The 22,184-nt window shown below is 45.7% G+C and overlaps 1 protein-coding gene across 10 annotated transcripts in view; it reads right to left on the minus strand.

Annotated features, from left to right (window-relative positions):
- The window catches only part of RAD54L2 (RAD54 like 2), a 138,580-nt gene that overhangs the window by 82,753 nt on the left and 33,643 nt on the right, over positions 1–22,184 (minus strand). Inside the window, exon 3 of one of the 10 annotated variants that reach the window (XM_055275462.2) lies at positions 19,309–19,408. The exons of 7 other annotated variants lie outside the window; for them this stretch is intronic. The gene's annotated coding sequence lies outside the window, so the exon portion shown is untranslated. Of the gene's footprint in view, positions 1–216; positions 399–19,308; positions 19,409–22,184 lie in introns of those variants that run through there. 2 more of the 10 variants (XM_063646438.1, XM_055275492.2) reach the window with 2 other exon arrangements.

Raw genomic sequence — 22,184 nt, forward strand, 5'->3', positions numbered from 1 at the left:
GAGAAGAGGTAAATCTTTTTTTTTTTTTTTTTTTGAGATGGAGTCTCACTCCGTCACCCAGGCTGGAGTGCCGTGGCGCGATCTTGGCTTACGCAAGCTCCACCTCCTGAGTTCATACCATTCTCCTGCCTCAGCCTCCCAAGTAGCTGGGACTACAGGTGCCTGCCACCACGCCCGGCTAATTTTTTGTATTTTTAGTAGAGACAGGGGTCTCACCGCGTTAGCCAGGATGGTCTCGATCTCCCGACCTCATGATCCACCTGCCTCGGCCTCCCAAAGTGCTGGGATTACAGGCATAAGCCACCGCACCCGGCCATTAATCATCTTTTGTAAGACAAACTGCTGCAGATAAATACATCAACAATCAGATCATCCTCAAATTCCTATCTCCCAAAATAAAAACTGAAGTACAAGTCTCTAGTCATTTAACATAAAAAGTACTGCAGAACTGCAATCTCTTACTAAGCTTCAGATAATTTGAAACATGACATCTATCTTCTCCTGAACAGAAAAGAAAAAAAGAAAAGCAAACTAGATTATTTAGAGTTTTGGAAAACTAGAACTTAAAGATTGTTCCGAGTTAGAAATAACAGGAATTATGAGTGTGCGTGTGCAGATGGTTCATGTACTTAGCCTCTCAAGACAAAGTAAAAAACAGCTGTGAAATGATCTAGTGATAAAATTTAAATTTTTGCATTAATAACTCACTTCCAAAAACATCTGCAAAGGGCATTAAGGGACAGGGGACAAATGTGATCGAGAAATACAAATTCATATAATTAATGCTGAGCTACCATTCACTTAGTGACCTGGCAGATTTTAAATCTCTGTAGAAACGACTATCCGGCCGGGCGTGGTTGCTCACGCTTGTAATCCCAGCACTTTGGGAGGCTGAAGCGGGCGGATCACGAGGTCAGGAGATCAAAACCACCCCGTCTCTACTAAAAAATACAAAAAATTAGCCAGGCATAGTGGCGGGCGCCTGTAGTCCCAGCTACTCGGGAGGCTGAGGCAGGAGAATGGCGTGAACCTGAGAGGCGGAGCTTGCAGTGAGCCGAGATTGTGCCACCGCACTCCAGCCTGGGCGACACAGCGAGATTCCATCTCAAGAAAAAAAAAAAAAAGAAATGACTATCCTGTGTCACTGGTTCATTTAATAGGTTTTAGAAAGGAAGTAGTAAATCAATTAGATATCAACAACTTTGGAAGTAAAATTTACTTCTTAATATTTGCAGTGAAATTTATTTCTGAATGTTAGTATATTCATTAGTATATTCATCAGTAACTACTCTGTGCTTGGAAGTCAATGGTTGTAATCAGCACAACCTCTCTCTTTCATCCTAGACTCCTTGAGATAAGAATGTTTTGGCCATGCATGGTGGCTCACATCTGTAATCCCAGCACTTTGCGAGGCTGAAGTGGGCAGATCACCTGAGGTCAGGAGTTCAAGACCAGCCCAACCAACATGGTGAAACCCCCATCTCTACTAAAAATACAAAATTAGCCAGGCATAGTAGCACATGCTTGTAATCCCAGCTACTCGGGAGGCTGAGGCAGGAGAATCGCCTGAACCCGGGAGGTGGAGGTTCCAGTGAGCTGAGATCCAGCCTGGGCAACAACAGTGAAACTCCATCTCAAAAAAAAAAAAAAAAAGTGTTTTCTTTGCAGTGTGCTTGGCTGATTTTAGAGAACCATTTTTATTTAGCAAGTACTTTTAGGCAATCTGAATGCCTGTCATTCTAGAGAAGAAATTGTGTGGTGGCGACAGAGACTTCCCAAAAAAAAAAAAGGCATCAAAGAGCCTGGTGTGGTGGTTCATGCGTGTAATCCCAGCACTTTGGGAGGCCATGGTGGGGGAATTGCTTGAGCCCAGGAGTTCAAGACAAGCCTGGGCAACACAGCGATGCCCATATCTACAAAATATACAAAAACTAGCTGGACATGGTGGTGTGCACCTGTAGTCCCAGCTACTTGGGAGACTGAGGCAGGAGGATCACTTGAGCCTAAGCAACAAGTGAAAAGGAGGAAAGGCTGGTCTTGGTGGGCAGCAGCAGTCAACTGTATTTTTCTCTAAGGGGCTCCACCTCACACACACATACCTCTATGTGGGCATAGCCTTTCAGAACACAAGGCAGCCTTGATTCAGTACTCAGCTCTTAGTAGAACTGTTAGACAGACATGGTTGGTGGCGGTGGGGGCAGGGTGGTAATAAAGAAAATAATCCATCTCCCTCATTTGCTCCTCATTCTAGGCAAAACACTCCTACAATCTCCAGTGACAAGGGGCTCTGCCTCTAATACACAGAAACCAGGAGAGCAATAATGGGTATGCTGCACCTTAATGAGGACCTGTGTTCCTACAATGCAAGTTCTGGGAATCAAATTATATTTTAATGAAACTGGAGAACTAGCTATTTAAAGGAACTCTAAAGAGGACCGCTCCGAAAAGCAAATATTCAACCCCTAAGTGTTTTAATAAGTCTACAGTTTAATATATTGGGTTTGTTAAAAGGAGGCTGTAATTATGAAAAAACCCATAGCCAATCCTAGCCTAGCAGCTCATAGCAATCTTGACAGTGAAGGAAAATGTTGTTCTGCCTTGCTAAGTTCAAAGACAATGCCACCTGTCAATGGAGTGCCACCTGGCCAACAATCAGCAGAATTAATCATGCAGGTACAGGCCTTAGAGACATGAGGCATGGCAAGGTGGGGATATTAGGATATACACAAGAGGAAACACACACACAAACAAAGCCTTTGTTCACAAAGCAGACCACCAAGCTTGCAGAGTTCACACTGAAATCATAAGACTCCGAGCACACACGCTGCCTCATCATTGTGAGGCAGCTCATGAAATTTCAAAGATGTCATTATGGTCCTTGATAGCATCATGATTGTTCCTTTTAAATAAAAGGATCCTTCCCAGACTGCCATGTCCTTATTAATTTTGGTGACCTTCAGTAGTACTAAATTCTGTCAAATGGTCTCAAAGCAACTCCACAGCAAGTGCAAATGACTTGTTTTTTTTCTTGAAGAATATCTATACAAAACACTGGATTTGGGCTAATTTACAAGGGGAAGAAAGTCTCTTAAGAGTAGAAAAACAGGCCATGGTGGCTCACTCCTGTAATCCCAACACTTTGGGAGACTGAGGCAGGAGAATCATTTGAGCCCATGAGTTTGAGACCAGCCTGGGCTGGGCTTTTTTGTAGAGAAGACCCCATCTCTACAAAAAAAAAAAAAAAATTAGCCAGGCATAGTGGTGTGTACCTGTAGTCCCAGCTACTTGGGAGGCTGAGGTGGGAGGATCACTTGAGCCCGGGAGGTTAAGGCTGCAATGAGCCATGACTGTACCACTGTACTCCAGCCTAGGTAATAGAGCCAGTCTCAAAAAATAAATAAATAAATAAAATTTTTAAAAAAAGAACAGCAGGAAAACATTCAGTCCAAAGCTTTGGTCAATACCCTTAAAAAAAATAGACAAGGAATTTATATAATTCAAAGACAAAAGAAAGAGTTCAGTTACTCTATAGTAAGTACTATAGAGTATCCATATTATAGTATATATAGCATATATATATATATATATATATATATATATATATATATAGTACTATAGAGTACTATACGGAGTATAGTACTCACCAAGTACCCACAGAATTCTTCCAGTCTGCTGAGAGATCCACTGTGTATTGTTAAAGTTCTTTCCAAATGCCTTCCTATGCAAAACAGACACTACTCCAATCACACCCAATGCATACTTCAAACCTCCATGTAGCCCAATGCCTTTTGAGTGTCTACCAGTTACTTAAAAAAAATTTAGATACACACAAAGGCAGCCACAGAGCTAAACTGACACAACAGCTCAACATTTTACTTGGAAATATAATGATGATTTTGGCAATCTGAAACTTAAGAGAAAATAAGAAACAAAAGGTGAACAAATGCATTCAAGACTCGAAGGACCAGGGCCGCAGGAGACAACTCTCTCCACAGGAGACAACTACCTCCAAAAGATAGCACAATGGAGCCTGGCCCAAGGAATCAGAACCTAGCACAGCACTAGAGACATGTTTACAGAATCACTCAAGAAACCTAATTCTAGCCACAGCTCTATGAATAACTAGATGCATGACTTTGGGCAAGTCAGTCCTCCCTCAGCTTCAATCACTCCTCTTATTCCAACCCAGGGGAGAAATGGGCCTGAGTTAATCTTCAAGATCTCTTCCAGCTTCTAAAACAGCAATTCTCAAAGTGTGGTCTGGGAACCCCTGGGAGCCCCCAAGATCCTTTCAATGGAACAACAATGTCAAAATTATGGTTTAAAGAGCCATTCAAGGAGTCTCTGAGCCCACTCTGGCTCAAGAGGCTACCCCAATTAAAAAAAAAAAAAAAAGCCATTCAAAGTGCAAGATAAAAAATGGATTTTTATGTTAACGAAGTACAAAAAAATTCCTTGAGGTAATTTTTTCAAACTCTGTATTACAAATAACCTTTAAGAAGCTACCACTTGTCGGCCGGGCATGATGGCTCATGCCTGTAATCCCAGCACTTTGGGAGGCCGAGGCAGGCAGATCACCTGAGGTTGGGAGTTCAAGACCAGCCTGACCAACATGGAGAAACCCCGTCTCTACTAAAAAAAAAAAAAAAAGCTTTTCTTTCTTTCTTTCCCTCTCTGGCCCAGGCTACAATCTACTCGGCTTGCTGCTGCCCGCGCCGCGGACTGCCTGGGTCTGCCGGCGCGCGCCACCGCTGCCTGCCTTTTATCCTTTGGATGCAGGCACGCGTTCGCCATCTTGGCCACGCTGCTCGCCAGCTCCTGACGTCGAGTGCTCTGCCCGCCTCAGCCTCCCGAGGTACTGGGACTACAGACGGAGTCTCACTCACCCAGTGCTTGGTGTTGCCCGGGCTGGAGTGCGATGGCGTGGTCTGGCCTCGCGGCAGCCTCTACCCCCCGGCCGCCTGCCTTGGCCTGCCAGGGTGCTGGGATTGCAGCCCCTGCCCGGCCGCCGCCCCATCTGGAAGGTGGGGAGCGCCTCTGCCCGGCTGCCCCGTCTGGGAGGTGAGGAGCACCTCTGCCCGGCCGCCCCGTCTGGGAAGTGAGGAGCGCCTCTGCCCGGCCACCCCGTCTGGGAAGTGAGGAGCGCCTCTGCCCGGCCGCCCCGTCTGGGAAGTGAGGAGCGCCTCTGCCCGGCCGACCCGTCTGGGAAGTGAGGAGCGCCTCTGCCCGGCCACCCACCGTCTGGGAAATGAGGAGCGCCTCTGCCCGGCCACCCACCGTCTGGGAAGTGAGGAGCGCCTCTGCCCGGCCTCCCATCGTCTGGGAGGTGAGGAGCGCCTCTGCCCGGCCGCCCCGTCCGGGAGGAACTGAGGAGCGCCTCTGCCCGGCCGCCCCGTCTGGGAAGAAGTGAGGAGCGCCTCTGCCCGGCCGCCCCGACCGGGAAGAAGTGAGGAGCGCCTCTGCCCGGCCGCCCCATCCGGGAAGAAGTGAGGAGCGCCTCTGCCCAGCCACCCCCGTCCGGGAAGAAGTGAGGAGCGCCTCTGCCCGGCAGCCCCGTCTGGGAAGTGAGGAGCGCCTCTGCCCGGCCGCCCCGTCCGGGAAGAAATGAGGAGCGCCTCTGCCCGGGCGCCCCGTCCAGGAAGAAGTGAGGAGCGCCTCTGCCCGGCCGCCCCATCCGGGAAGAAGTGAGGAGCGCCTCTGCCCGGCCACCCACCGTCTGGGAAGTGAGGTGCGCCTCTGCCCGGCCACCCACCGTCTGGGAAGTGAGGAGCGCCTCTGCCCGGCCGCCCCGTCTGGGAAGTGAGGAGCGCCTCTGCCCGGCCGCCCCGTCTGGGAAGTGAGGAGCGCCTCTGCCCGGCCGCCCCGTCTGGGAAGTGAGCAGCGCCTCTGCCCGGCCGCCCCGTCCGGGAAGAAGTGAGGAGCGCCTCTGCCCGGCCGCCCCATCCGGGAAGAAGTGAGGAGCGCCTCTGCCCGGCCGCCCCGTCCGGGAAGAAGTGAGGAGCGCCTCTGCCCGGCCGCCCCGTCCGGGAAGAAGTGAGGAGCGCCTCTGCCCGGCCGCCCCGTCCGGGAAGAAGTGAGGAGCGCCTCTGCCCGGCCGCCCCGTCCGGGAAGAAGTGAGGAGCGCCTCTGCCCGGCCGCCCCGTCCGGGAAGAAGTGAGGAGCGCCTCTGCCCGGCCGCCCCGTCCGGGAAGAAGTGAGGAGCGCCTCTGCCCGGCCGCCCCGTCTGGGAAGTGAGGAGCGCCTCTGCCCGGCCGCCCCGTCCGGGAAGAAATGAGGAGCGCCTCTGCCCGGGCGCCCCGTCCGGGAAGAAGTGAGGAGTGCCTCTGACCGGCCGCCCCATCCGGGAAGAAGTGAGGAGGACCTCTGCCCGGCCACCCATCGTCTGGGAAGTGAGGAGCGCCTCTGCCCGGCCACCCACCGTCTGGGAAGTGAGGAGCGCCTCTGCCCGGCCACCCACCGTCTGGGAAGTGAGGAGCGCCTCTGCCCGGCCACCCACCGTCTGGGAAGTTAGGAGCGCCTCTGCCCGGCCACCCACCATCTGGGAAGTGAGGAGCGCCTCTGCCCGGCCACCCACCGTCTGGGAAGTGAGGAGCGCCTCTGCCCGGCCACCCACCGTCTGGGAAGTGAGGAGCGCCTCTGCCCGGCCGCCCTGTCTGGGAAGTGAGGAGCGCCTCTGCCCGGCCACCCACCGTCTGGGAAGTGAGGAGCGCCTCTGCCCGGCCACCCATCGTCTGGGAAGTGAGGAGCGCCTCTGCCCGGCCACCCATCGTCTGGGAAGTGAGGAGCGCCTCTGCCCGGCCACCTATCGTCTGGGAAGAAGTGAGGAGCGTCTCTGCCTGGCCGCCCCGTCTGGGAAGTGAGGAGCCCCTCTGCTCGGCCGCCCCGTGTCTGGGTAGAAGTGAGGAGCTCCTCTGCCTGGCCGCTCCGTCTGGGAGGTCTACCACGGAGGCCAGAAGCAATGTGGGGGCTGGACGTGGTGGCTCACGCCTGTGGTCCCGGCACTCTGGGGGGCGAGGCGGGTTGATCACTTCGGGCTAGGAGTTCGAGACCAGTCTGGCCAACTTGGCGAAACATGAAGAATACAACAGACAAACCAACCAACCAACTCAGTGACAACAAAACAGGTCTACCCTGGAGTCATACTCTAATTTTTTCTATTTTCCTCCCTTTCTGATCCTTTATCCCACTTTCTTTTTCTTCCTCTTCCTTCTCCCTCTTCTTTGTCAAATAGAGGATTGAGTTATTATCACTGATCCATATAAAGTCCCTCTCTCATTTATTTTAACTCCCACCCCCATTTCTATTCCCCGACTTCCCATGTGCAACCTTCCTAATATGTTTGATACGCATCTTTTTGTTTGTATGTATTTTTAGAAAATGTTTATTGTTTTTGTATGCAAGAAAAATTAATAAAAAAAAAAAAGAAAAAAAAAAAAATAGCTGGGCGTGGTGGCACATGTCTGGAATCCCAGCTACTTGGGAGGCTGAGGCAGGATAATTGCTTGAACCCGGGAGGTGGAGGTTGTGGCGAGCCGAGATCGGGCCATTGTACTCTACTCTAGTCTGGGCAAGAAGAGCGAGACTCAAAAAAAAAAAAAAGAAGCTACCACTTGTTAGAGTTTTGGCATAGTACCAAAGAATACACACAATCTTAAAAGGCTTCATTAAAACACATGTCTTCCTTTTCCAACTACATTTCTGTGTGAGGCTCCTTTTTCTTCATGTGCTTCAACAATACAGTAAGTCAACATCAAAACAATAAGTCACAACAGGCTATATGTTGAAGGAGATCTAGGAATCTAGCTGTCTCTATGTAGCCAGACATCTTCAAATTTTCAAATGTGTAAAACAATTTTCTACTCTTCCAATTTTATTGTTTTAGAAAATATTTTTCATTAAAAAGGTTACTTGCTAACAGTTAAGTTTATTAATTTTTAAGATATATTAACATTCTTGGCCGGGCATGGTGGCTCATGCCTGTAATCCCAGCACTTTGAGAGGCCGAGGTGGGCAGATCACGAGGTCAGGAGATCGAGACCACCCTGGCCAACATGGTGAAACCCCATCTCTACTAAAAATACAAAAATTAGCTGGGCGTAGTGGCACGTGCCTGTAATCCCAGCTACACAGGAAGCTGAGGCAGGAGAATTGCTTGAACCCCGGAGGCGGGAGGCGGAGGTTGCAGTGAGCCGAGATCATGCCACTGCACTCCAGCCTGGCGATATAGCAAGACTCCGTCTCAAAAAAAAAAAAAAAAAAAAAAGAGGCCGGGCGCGGTGGCTCACGCTTGTAATCCCAGCACTTTGGGAGGCCGAGGCGGGCGGATCACGAGGTCAGGAGATCGAGACCACGGTGAAACCCCGTCTCTACTAAAAATACAAAAAAATTAGCCGGGCGTAGTGGCGGGCGCCTGTAGTCCCAGCTACTCGGAGAGGCTGAGGCAGGAGAATGGCGTGAACCCGGGAGGCAGAGCTTGCAGTGAGCCGAGAGGGCGCCACTGCACTCCAGCCTGGGCGACAGAGCGAGACTCCGTCTCAAAAAAAAAAAAAAAAAAAAAGATACATTAACATTCTTAAATTTCTGATACAACAAATATGCAAATATTAATAGGTATAACCCACATAAACAAAAGCTCACTGGAGGCCTCAATAACTTTTAAGAGTATAAGAGGGTCCTAAGAGCAAAAAGTTTGAGAACTGCTGTTCTAAGACTACAAAACTCTAAGATCTATGATCTCCCTCAAATTTTCAGGTGTCACAAAGAAAAAATTTTACTTTTTTTTTTTAGAGTCTTCCTCTGTCACCCAGGCTAGAGTCCAATGGCACAATCTTGGTTCACTGCAACCTCCACCTCCCAGGTTCAAGCAATTCTCCTGCCTCAGCATCTCGAGTAGCTGAGATTACAGGCACCTGCCACCACACCCAGATAATTTTTTGTATTACTAGTAGAGACGGGGTTTCACCATGTTGGCCAGGCTGGTCTCGAACTCCTGACCTCAGGTGATCCACCCGCCTCGGCCTCCCAAAGTGCTAGGATTACAGGCATGAGCCACCACACCCATCCAAGAATTTTTACATTTTTAAAATATAATATGCAGAGGACCAAATTACATGTGAACATCATAAAATATTTGAACTGTTCCATATTGTGTTCAAATAGGCCAGGCATGGTAACTCACGCCTTATAATCCCAGCACTTTAGGAGGCCAAGATGGGAGGAATGCTTGAGCCCAGAAGTTTGAGACCAGCCTGGGAAGCCCGTGGTTGAGATTGCAGTAAGCTGTGATCGTGTCACTGCCCTCCATCCAGCCTGGGAAACAGTGAGACTTTGTCTCAAAACAACAACAAGCCGGGCACAGTGGCTCACGAGTGTAATCCCAGCACTTTGGGAGGCCAAGGCAGGCAGATCACAAGGTCAGGAGATCGAGACCATCCTGGCTAACATGGTGAAACCCCATCTCTACTAAAAATAGAAAAAATTAGCCGGGTGTGGTGGCATGTGCCTGTAGTCCCAGCTACTCGGGAGGCTGAGACAGGAGAATCGCTTGAACCCAGAAGGCAGGGGTTTCAGTGAGCCGAGATTGCGCCACTGTACTACAGCCTGGGCAACAGAGCGAGACTCCATCTCAAAACAACAACAACAACAACAAAATATAAGATTAATCTGATACATAAATGATATATGTATTTTACAAACGTATTATTGATAGGTTATTTTACATATGTAAATAGCCATCAAAGGCAAGCTTTCTCAATGACTGAAGTTAATGCTGCATTTGCAAAATCAAATTTTCACTTTTACCACTGAATCTGCTATCCACAACTGGTTTAAAATGGAGAAGGGCTGAGAGGTTCTGTGTTCCCCCTCAAGACTTCCCTGGCTTAGACCCTTCAAGTAGGAAGTCATTGAATAGCACACCCCTACAGGATTATTCCCAGACGCTTTGAGTAAGCAGAGGTAAAGTTCTAGAAGGCCATTCTGAGGAGAGCAAATGAAAGGTTCGTTTCCTTCTCCATGGAATCATGGCCAGCAGGAAAAAAAAAAATGGCAGAGTTGTGGGGGGTGGAGAGTAGAGAACAATTAGGAAGAGATGAGCTAAAGCAGGGATGACAGTTTGAGCTATGAGAAGCCTGTGTGACAGACACTGCTCCACCCTCTAGAAAGCTGAGCTCTGAAAAATTCACTCACACACACACAAACAAAACAAAAAACATCAGACCAGTGTAATATGAAGGTGATAAAAAGAGGAAAAAAATAAGATCTCTGGATACAGGGGATGAGGCAAGAATGAGAAAGAAATTCTCTGCTTGTGAACAAAGGCTTTGTTTGTGTGTGTGTTTCCTCCTGCGTATGTAGGATGTTACCATTTGACCTATTGAGTCCTGTGTCTTTCCACACAGCTATAACTTCTTAAGCTGGTGATTACTGGCCAGGCACAGTGGCTCATGTCTATTATCTCGGAACTTTTGAGAAGCCAAGGTGGGAGGATTGCTTGAGCCCAGGAGTTTGAGACCAGCCTGGGCAACATAGTGAGACCTCATCTCTACAAAAAAATTTAAAAATTAGCCAGCATGCTAGTGCCCACCTATAGTCTGAGGCCAGAGGATCACTTGAGCTCAAGTGTTCAAGGTTCCAGTGGGTCCTGATCATACCACTGCACTTCAGCCTGGGTGACAGTAACCCTGACTCAAAAAAAAAAAAAAAAAAAAAGAAAAGAAAGAAAAGAGAAGGGAGACTACAGTACAGAAACAAGAACCCACATGGCAGGGACACAGAGGGTCCACTTTCCTCAGACTTCCCTAAGCCTAAGTCAGCCCTGAGTTCAGAACAGCTTAAAGGCAGATTAGGTTTATCTGCTAGACAATGAGACTGAAGAGGCTTGGAAAAAAGCCAGGCCATGCTCAGTGTCTCATCCTTCCAACTCCCGAATCACCACTGCCTCCATTCTCCCTTGCCAGTCTCTTCTCAAAGTACAAGCCCTCTGAGGATCCTCCCTCTCCTGAGAGCTCTATCACAGACTCACAGAGCTCAGTCTGGGTGCTTTCAAGCCCAGACCAATACAAGCTGCGCACAGAGATGTTTTGCCCTTCATAGCCGGCACGAACATTCAGTATGAACTGTGTGACAAAGATTCTATCTAGTCAAACTACTCACCAGACATGATCCTGAAAAGCTCTGTGGAAGTAGCATTTCAACAAATCAAAGCTTTTAAATAAGACTGTGCAGGAATTATATATGAGTCCTTTTATAATGCAAATAGGCACAGTGCCTCACGCCTGTAATCCCTGTACTTTGGGAGGCCGAGGTGGGTGGATCACTTGAGGCCAGGAGTTCGAGACCAGCCTGGCCAACACAGTGAAACCCCGTTTCTACTAAAAATACAAAAATTAGCCGGGTGTGGTGGTACGTGCCTGTAGTCCCAGCTACCTGGTAGACTGAGGCAGGAGAATCGCTTGAACCCAGGAGACAGAGGTTGCAGTGGGCCCAGACTGCGCCACTGTACTTCAGCCTAGGCGACAGAGTCTCGATAATAATAACAACCACCGCTGATTTTCTGAGCTGACACTGGTCACTTTAGATTTTCAATTACCAATTCTTTTAAAATAGCTACACCTACATGGTATATAGGTTGTTTCTACAGTTTTTCCTTAATTGGTATCTACTACAAATAAAAGTTTTAATGGATGACTACTACGTTGTGATATATACTTTTGTATTTTCAAAATATTCTACAGAAAATAATATAACATACTAATATTATTGCATTTGTATGGCTATTAACGCTTTTTCACTGTGACTTTGCCAGTGACTTGGGCACTCTATGCACTTAGCTTCAAGACAGGAGTAAACTCTGTTGGCTCTGCTTCTCACAGTTCTAAAATCAATGGTAATGTTAGTCAGCTGCAGGCCCTTTGTGGTGCTTTGCATATAAGACAAAATACATTTGGTCTCTGTCCCAGGTTCCCAGCACAAAACTCCTAAAACCCTTGGAACTTCCTAAGTGATAGAAGTGTCTTTTGTTATTTATAATCAGCCCCTTTTGATCACACCAGAGTTTATGCCAATAAACTTAGGGTGGGGTCCCTAGATAGCCTCAGGATGGGACTCAAAAGACCTAGAAAGACCCCCTCCCTAGAATGACCAGGGGACTACAGGGTGGAACTTTCAGCTCCACCAACTGAACTCTAAGAAGTAGGGTTGTGGGGGCTGGAAATTGATCTCTATAAAAATTATTGAACAGTGAGATTCAGAGCACTTCCAGATTGGAGAACACGTCAAAGTGCTGGGAGGGTGACACTCCAAGATAGGGCACAGAAGCTCTGCGCTCCACTCCCTCCATATCTTGTCCTTGGCATCTCTTCCACTTCACCGTTCCTGAGTTGTATCCTTTATGAGAAACAGGTAAATCTAAGCAAAATGTGTTCCTGAGCTCTATGGGCCATTCAGGCAAATTATTAAACCTGAGGAGGGGTCTTGGGAATGCCCTATGCATAGCTGGTTGGTCAGAAGTTACTGGTGGGCCAAGACTTGAGACTAGTGTCTAAAGTGGGGGTGTTGTTGCCATACTGAGCCCTTAGCCTGCGGTATCTGCTCCAACTCCCGGCAGTGTCAGAATTGAATACTGCTGAACATCTAGTTGGTGTCCAGAGAATTGGAAAATTGGTTGTTAGTGTTGGAAACACCATGGTGCTGTTTGGAGAAGTGATTGTTGGTGTTGGAAATATAGTGTCACAAGGATTTAAGTGGCAAATAAGGGTAAAAAGTTTCTATCTGCAAAATGCAACAGAAAGTTTGAAGATGGATTTCTTGACTTCCCATGTGTAAAATTAAACTGTGGAATTATTTCAACACAACAGGTAAACTGTACCTTTTCTTATCTATATAGTACTTATTTAACTTTTTTGTTTGCCTGTGATATAGCCTCCGAGGTCCTGAGAACACATGCCCCTAAACTGTACCTTTAAACTACTAAATGTCACATTTCTAGTTGACTTAGTAATTAAATGGTACAGGGGTTTGTAAATGGAAATACGTAGTGAGTTTCACCCCCTCAATTCACAAAGGAAGACATGAATCTCACATGAACCAAATTCGTTTCAGATACTGTTTTCCATATTTTAAGTAATAATAAAACTGATAGAATTAGGAGAAAACTGTTTTCCATATTTTAAGTAATAATAAAACTGATAATGAGAATTAGGATAGGAACAGGAGGCAGAGAAATTCTGGGCAGAAGAGGGCAGGTCCCTGGCAAGGGCCCCACCCTCAAGCCTGGAACCACGGCCCAAAGTGAGAACTTCCATCGGTTTTCCAACTCAAATGTTTCCTTTTCCAAAATCACCCATAGCCCGCCCTGCCCCCCATCCTGCACCCATAAAAACCCCAGGCTTGAGGCGGAGCTTGCAGTGAGCCGAGATTGCGCCGCTGCACTCCAGTCTGGGCGACACAGTGACTCCGTCTCAAAAAAAAGCCCAGGCTCAGCCTGCAGAGAGAGGAGAAGCAGGTGTGCATCAGAGACTATGGCTGGATGTCACAGAAAAGCGGCTTGACTTCAGAGGGACAGCTTGATGGTGTAGCTTCGGAGAGGAGTCCAGCCAGGGAAGGCCTACAGGGGAAGATTACAGTCCCACTCTGTCCCCTTTTCAGCTCCCCTTCTGGCTGACAGCCACTTTCATCAGCAATAAAATCCCCCGCATTTACCACCTTCAATTCGTTCGTGTGACCTCATTCTTCCTGGACACCGAACAAGAACTCAGGTGCTATGAGGGTGGGTGCAAGAGGCTGTCACATGGACCCTCCACTGAGCTGTTAACACTTAAGCCATCCACAGATTACAAAGCTAAAAGAGTATTGCAACACTTCCTATGGGGCTTCAGGGGTCACAGGCACCCTCCCCTAGATGCTGCCACGGGGCCAATAAAGAGTTTGCTCTTCCCAGTGCCCAAAAGCACTAGCCCCAGCTCCTGCACCCACTCACCAGTGCTCCCCCTTCCATGATGAGTACAGCAGCGAGTGAGCGGAGTTCACTCCTGCTGGTCCCCACGCACTCCAGTTCCCACCCATGAGGGGGTCAGGGAAATATCCTGTTTCAAAACCAGCAGAACCAATGAAGATCATTAGTGATCTGAGCAGTTCAAAATACATTCCATCAGCAGCCTAACCATCAGCAGTCTATCTCCTTTCCCTTGGCCAACATACCTCCTCAGGCTACCAAATCTATTAGTTGCTACTAAAATGCATAGGAACTGAATTACACAAATGAGTTATATTCAAAAACAATCCTTTTCCTCTCAAGGAAGCAGCACCGTTCCCTAGAATGCCATGAGGAAGTCAGGATCAGAATGAGAATTAGAAGACAAGGATCCTGGGACTACCTGTGTATACCTCAACATGTATGTAAAATAATCCTCCAAAAACTGTTTCAGATTATAATAGACTAAATGCAATGAGGGATCCTGGGTTGGATCCTGGGTTAGATCCTGGACCAGGGGTGGGGCAGGGGTGGAGTGTGGGGGAGAAAATAGCTATAAAAGCCTAGCGGAAATAATAGCTAGGGACAACTGATGCCATTGAGTATAGAATATAAATTAGATAATAGTATTGTATCAATATTAAATTTCCTGATTTTGAGAATTGGTCTGTGGTTATGTAACAGAATGTCCTTAGGAAATACATAATGATGTGTCTATAAATGAAATAATAAAGTATTTAGAGGCAAAAATAAATAAATAACTGGGGGGAGGTTCCAAGATGGCAAATAGGAACAGCTCCAGTCTACAGCTCCCAGCGTAAGTGACACAGAAGATGGGTGATTTCTGAATTTCCAACCGAGGTACCAGGTTCATCTCACTGGGGCTTGTCGGACACTGGGTGGAGCCCATGGAGTGTGAGCCGAAGCAGAGACGCACATAGGCTCAAAATAAAGGGATGGAGGAAGATCTACCAAGCAAATGGAAAACAAAAAAAAGCAGGGGTTGCAATCCTAGTCTCTGATAAAACAGAATTTAAACCAACAAAGATCAAAAGAGACAAAGAAGGCCATTACATAATGGTAAAGGGATCAATTCAACAAGAAGAGCTAACTATCCTAAATATATATCCACCCAATATGGGAGCACCCAGATTCATAAAGCAAGTCCTTAGAGACCTACAAAGAGACTTAGACTCCCACACAATAATAATGGGAGACTTTAACACCCCACTGTCAAGATTAGACAGATCAACGAGACAGAAACTTACCAAGGATATCCAGGAATTGAACTCAGCTCTGCACCAAGCAGACTTAATAGACATCTACAGAATTCTCCACCCCAAATCAACAGAATATACATTCTTCTCAGCACCACATCACATTTATTCCAAAATTGACCACATAGTTGGAAGTAAAGCACTCCTCAGCAAATGTAAACGAACAGAAATTATAACAAACTATCTCTCACACCACAGTGCAATCAAATTAGAACTCAGGATTAAGAAACTCACTCAAAACGACTCAACTACATGGAAATGGAACAACCTGCTCCTGAATGACTACTGGGTACATAACGAAATGAAGGCAGAAATAAAGATGTTCTTTGAAACCAATGAGAAGAAAGACACAACATACCAGAATCTCTGGGACACATTTAAAGCAGTGTGTAGAGGGAAATTTATAGCACTAAATGCCCACAAGAGAAAGCAGGAAAGATCTAAAACTGACACCATAACATCACAATTAAAAGAACTAGAGAAGGAAGAGCAAACACATTCAAAAGCTAGCAGAAGGCAAGAAATAGATCAGAGCAGAACTGAAGGAGATAGAGACACAAAAAACCCTTCAAAAAAAATCAGTGAATCCAGGAGCTGGTTTTCTGAAAAGATCAACAAAATTGATAGACAGCTAGCAAGACTAATAAAGAAGAAAAGAGAGAAGAATCAAACAGACACAATAAAAATGATAAAGGGGATATCACCACTGATCCCACAGAAATACAAACTACCATCAGAGAATACTATAAACACCTCTACACAAATAAACTAGAAAATCTAGAAGAAATGGATAAATTCCTGGACACATACAACCTTCCAAGACTAAACCAGGAAGAAGCTGAATCCCTGAATAGACCAATAACAGGCTCTGAAATTGAGGCAATAATTAATAGCCTACCAACCAGAAAAAGTCCAGGACCAGATGGATTCACAGCCGAATCCTACCAGAGGTACAAAGAGGAGCTGGTACCATTCATTCTGAAACTATTCCAATCAGCAGAAAAAGAGGGAATCCTCCCTAACTCATTTTATGAGGCCAGCATCATCCTGATACCAAAGCCCGGCAGAGACATGACAAAAAAAGAGAATTTTAGACCAATATCCCTGATGAACATGGATGCAAAAATCCTCAATAAAATACGGGCAAACCAAATCCAGCAGCACATCAAAAAGCTTATCCATCACGATCAAGTTGGTTTCATCCCTGGGATGCAAGGCTGGTTCAACATACACAAATCAATAAACATAATCCAGCATATAAACGGAACCAAAGACAAAAACCATATGACTATCTCAATAGATGCAGAAAAGGCCTCTGACAGAATTCAACAGCCCCTCATGCTAAAAACTCTCAGTAAACTAGGTATTGATGGAACATATCTCAAAATAATAAGAGGTAGTTATGACAAACTCATAGCCAATATCACACTGAATGGGCAAACACTGGAGGCATTCTCTTTGAAAACTGGCACAGGACAGGGATGCCCTCTCTCACCACTCCTATCCAACATAGTGTTGGAAGTTCTGGCCAGGGCAATCAGGCCAGAGAAAGAAATAAAGCGTATTCAATTAGGAAAAGAGGAAGTCAATTTGTCCCTGTTTGCAGATGACATCGTTGTATATTTAGAAAACCTCACTGTCTCAGCCCAAAATCTCCTTAAGCTGATAAGCAACTTCAGCAAAGTCTCAGGATACAAAATCAGTGTGCAAAAATCACAAGCATTCCTATACACCAATAACAGACAGAGAGCCAAATCATGAATGAACTCCCATTCACAATTGCTACAAAGGTAATAAAATACCTAGGAATTCAACTTACAAGGGACGTGAAGGACCTCTTCAAGGAGAACTACAAACCACTGCTTAACGAAATATAAGAGGACACAAACAAATGGAAGAACATTCCATGCTCATGGATAGGAAGAATAATATCGTGAAAATGGCTATATTGCCCAAGGTAATTTATAGATTCAATGCCATCCCCATCAAGCTACCAATGACTTTCTTCACAGAATTGGAAAAAAACTACTTTAAAGTTCATATGGAACCAAAAAAGAGCCCGCATTGCCAAGACAATCCTAAGCCAAAAGAACAAAGCTGGAGGCATCACACTACCTGACTTCAAACTATACTACAAGGCTGCAGTAACCAAAACAGCATGGTACTGGTACAAAAACAGAGATATAGACCAGTGGAACAGAACAGAGTCCTCAGAAATAATACCACACATCTACAACCATCTGATCTTTGACAAACCTGACAAAAACAAGAAATGGGGAAAGGATTCCCTATTTAATAAATGGTGCTGGGAAAACTGGCTAGCTATATGTAGAAAGCTAAAATTGGATCCCTTCCTTAACACCTTATACAAAAATTAATTCAAGATGGATTAAAGACTTAAATATTAGACCTAAAACCAAAAAAACCCTAGAAGAAAACCTAGGCAATACCATTCAGGACATAAGCATGGGCAAGCACTTCATGACTAAAACACCAAAATCAATGGCAACAAAAGCCAAAATTGACAAATGGGATCTAATTAAACTAAAGAGCTGCTGCACAGCAAAAGAAATGACCATCAGAATGAACAGGCAACCCACAGAATGTGAGAAAATTTTTACAATCTACCCATCTGACAAAGGGCTAATATCCAGAATCTACAAAGAAGTTAAACAAATTTACAAGAAAAAATCAAACAACCCCATCAAAAAGTGGTTAAAAGATAGGAACAGATACTTCTCAAAAGAAGACATTTATGAAGCCAAAAGACACATGAAAAATTGCTCATCATCACTGGCCATCAGAGAAATGCAAATCAAAACACAATGAGATACCATTTCACACCAGTTAGAATGGCCATCATTAAAAAGTCAGGAAACAACAGGTGCTGGAGAGGATGTGGAGAAATAGGAACACTTTTACACTGTTGGTGGGACTGTAAACTAGTTCAACCATTGTGGAAGACAGTGTGGCGATTCCTCAAGGATCCAGAACTAGAAATACCATTTGACCCGGCCATCCCATTACTGGGTATATACCCAAAGGTTTATAAATCATGCTGCTATAAAGACACATGCACATGTTATGTTTATCGCGGCACTATTCACAACAGCAAAGACTTGGAACCAACCCAAATGTCCATCGATGATAGGCTGGATTAAGAAAATGTGGCACATATACACCATGGAATACTATGCAGCCATTAAAAAAGATGAGTTCATGTCCTTTGTAGGGACATGGATGAAGCTGGAAACCATCATTCTGAGGAAACTATCACAAGGACAGAAAACCAAACACTGCATGTTCTCACTCATGGGTGGGAACTGAACAATGAGAACACTTGGACACGGGGTGGGGAACATCACACACTGGGGCCTATTGTGGGGTGGGGGTGGGGGGAGGGATAGCATTAAGAGATACACCTAATGTAAATGACGAGTTAATGGGTGCAGCACACCAACATGGCACATATATACATATGTAACAAACCTACACGTTGTGCACATATACCCTAGAACTTAAAGTATAATTTTAAAAAATAAATAAATAACTTTCTAAAAGACAATTACAAGGAAGAAAATAAAAATTTCTTTCCCTAGTTCTCCAAAGATTTAAACACTTAACAAATCCCAAAATATCTCACTTCAAAGTATAGATTTGGGCTGGGCGCAGTTGCTCACCTGAGGTCAGGAGTTCGAGACCAGCATGGCCAACATGGCGAAACCCCATCTCTACTAAAAATACAAAAACTAGCCAGGGGTGGTCACGCACCTATGGTCCCACCTACTTGGGCGTGGTGGCGCATGCCTGTAATCCCAGCTACTTGGAGGCTGAGACAGAAGAATCATTTGAACCCAGGAGGTGGAGGTTGCAGTGAGATTGTGTCATTGCACTCCAGCCTGGGCAACAGAGCAAGACTCCATCTCAAAAAAAAAAAAAATAGATAGATTTGAAATATAACCTGACTATTCTCTGTAGTTAGTCAATAACAAATTAGTAACAAACTTCCTTTCCTTTAAGACACAATGACTTAGGGTTAAAAAGGCTAATTAAGCCTACCTTCTAAAGGGGTGAGTCTCTTTCCTTCTTCCTCTGAGCACAGCAGGAACTAGAACCATCTCTGAGGAAAAAGTCTCACTTGGCTTGTCTCTGGAAGGCTCTAGGCATGATCAATGACATAAATAAACAGCACCCCACAAGCAGGTAGAAATTGTACTCACCAGCTTGCCCTCCCTCTGTGTATGGATGTGGCCCAGTTCTGAAGAATCTTGTATAGAGACTTATGTATCCATCTAGATTACATATTTCACTATTACTTTATGGACAAAGTTATTCTAACCTGTGCCCACATTTTCTGTTTCTGTTTTAGGCTCCTACACACACACATATACACACACATATCTCAGCACTGTAGAAATAAGAGAGCTTAAGATTTATAGCACCTATTGCCGGGCACGGTGGCTCACACCTGTAATTCCAGCACTTTGGGAGGCTGAGGCGGGTGAATCACAAGGTCAGGAGTTCGAGACCAGCCTGGCCGACATGGTGAAATGCCATCTCTACTAAAAATACAAAAAATTAGCTGGGTATGGTGGCGGGCACTTGTAATCCCAACTACTCGGGAGGCTGCGGCAGGAGAATCGCTTGAACCCGTAAGGCGGAGGTTGCAGTAAGCCGAGATCATGCCACTGCACTCGAGCGTGGGTGACAGTGCAAGACTCCATCTTAAAAAAAAAAAAGATTTATAGCACCTTTTACTTTTTTTTGAGATGTCTTGTTCTGTCGCCCAGGCTGGAGTGCAGTGGCACAATCATAGCTCACTGCAACCTCCGCCTCCCAGGTTCAAACAATTCATGTGCCTCAGCCTCCCAAGTAGCTGGGATTACAGGCGTGAATCACCATGTCCAGCCTTTTTTTTTTTTTTTTAAGACGGAGTCTCACTCTGAAACCCATGCTAGAGTGCAGTGGCACAATCTCGGCTCACTGCAGCCTCCATCTTTCGAGTTCAAGCGATTTTCCTGCCTTAGTTTCCTGAGTAGCTGGGATTATAGGTGCCCGCCACAACGCCTGGCTAATGTTTGTATTCTTAATATAAACGGGGGCGGGGGGGGCGGTTTCACCATGTTGGCCAGGCTGGTCTCGAACTCCTGACCTCAGGTGATCCACCCACCTCGGCCTCCCAAAGTGCTCAGATTATTGGCGTGAGCCACCATTGCCTGGCCAGATTTACACCACTTCTAACCAATCACAGTTACATATGTACAAGTAATGTATAGAGCCCTGTAAGTCTCTCTCTAGTCTAACGCTGGACATAAATACTGAAGAAAACAGTAACAAGTGAATATTAGCAAAGATAGATGAGAAAGACAGTGTACATTTCACTTAAAACCAAAACAGTAAAGTAGAAAAAAGGCTTCTTTTAAACAAATACTCCTATTCTCTGGGGAAAAGTATATGGAGTCTGAACAAAATCCAGACTACAGATTTTGCAAGTAAGAGGAGGTGCAGAAAAATTCTATTTCCAAAAATAAATAAACAAATAAATAATAAATAATAAAGTAAAAAAGAAAAAAAACCCTATTTCTATAAGTGGAAAATAATAGATGTTAATTCTTGGGAAGAAGCGGCACCTGTCAAAGACTAGAAAATGCCATGAGCGTGTGCATGCGTACACGTACACATACCCAACTATCCATGTCCCACCACTCATCAGATAAATAAGCTATTTGAGGATAGGCATGGTGGTTCACGCCTGTAATCCCAGCACTTTGGGAGGCCCAGGTGTGCAGATCACCTGAGGTCAGAAGTTTGAGACCGCCCTGGTCAACATAGTGAAATCCCATCTCGACTAAAAATAGTGATGCACCTATAGTCCCAGTTACTTGGGAGGCTGAGGCAGAATTGCTTGAACCCGGGAGGCGAAGGTTCTAGTGAGCCAAGATCGCACCACTGCACACCAGCCTCGACAACAGAGCAAGACTATGTCTTTAAAAAAAAAAAAAAAAAAAAAAAAAAAAAAAAAAAAAAAAAGCAGGTATTCCACAGAGACAAAGCCAAATTTCATTAGACACCAAAATGGGAGGTACAAAGACCAAAATAATTCATACAAGGACCTTATGGTCAGGAAATATTGTCACAGTAGAGGGAACAAGGGGCAAAGGCTGGGATGAACTAAAAGCCTGAGAAAATATTTTAATGGAAAAGGTGGCTGACCTTTATTTTGGAGAAAAAAAATGATGATCAAAGGGAAAGGCAGAAATGCAAACAATTTATTTAGTTCAAAGCCTACGCATTTTCTGGCTGAGAGCAGCAGCTTACTCCTGTAATCCCAACACTTTGGGAGGCTGAGGCAGGTGTATCACCTGAGGTCAGGAGTTCGGGACCAGCCTGGACAACATGGTGAAACTCCATCTTTACTAAAATACAAAAATTAGCCAGGCACGGTGGTGGGCACCTGTAATCCCAGCTACTCAGGAGGCTGAGGCAAGAAAATCGCTTGAACCCCTGAGACGAAGATTGTAGTGGGCCAAGATCATGCCATTGCACTCCACCTCAGCAACAAGAGCAAAACTCCATCTCAAAAATAAACAAATAAATAAAAGCCTATGCATTTTCTGTATAAAGACACCATGCCAATGACAAAACATTGATTCTTAAAAATAGGGCTGGGCACCAGTGGCTCACGCCTGTAATCCCAGCACTTTGGGAGGCCGAGGCAGGCGGATCACGAGGTCAAGAGATCAAGACCATCCTGGCCAACGTGGTGAAACCCCATCTCTATTAAAAATACAAAAATTAGCTGGGTGTGGTGGCATACACCTGTAATCCCAGCTACTTGGGAGGCTGAGGCAGGAGAATCACTTGAACCCAGGAGGCAGAGGGTGCAGTGAGCCGAGATCGTGCCACTGCACTTCAGCCTGGGCGACAGTGCAAGA

This window comes from Symphalangus syndactylus, chromosome 1 (genome assembly GCF_028878055.3).
Source record: "Symphalangus syndactylus isolate Jambi chromosome 1, NHGRI_mSymSyn1-v2.1_pri, whole genome shotgun sequence".
NCBI lineage: Eukaryota > Metazoa > Chordata > Mammalia > Primates > Hylobatidae > Symphalangus > Symphalangus syndactylus.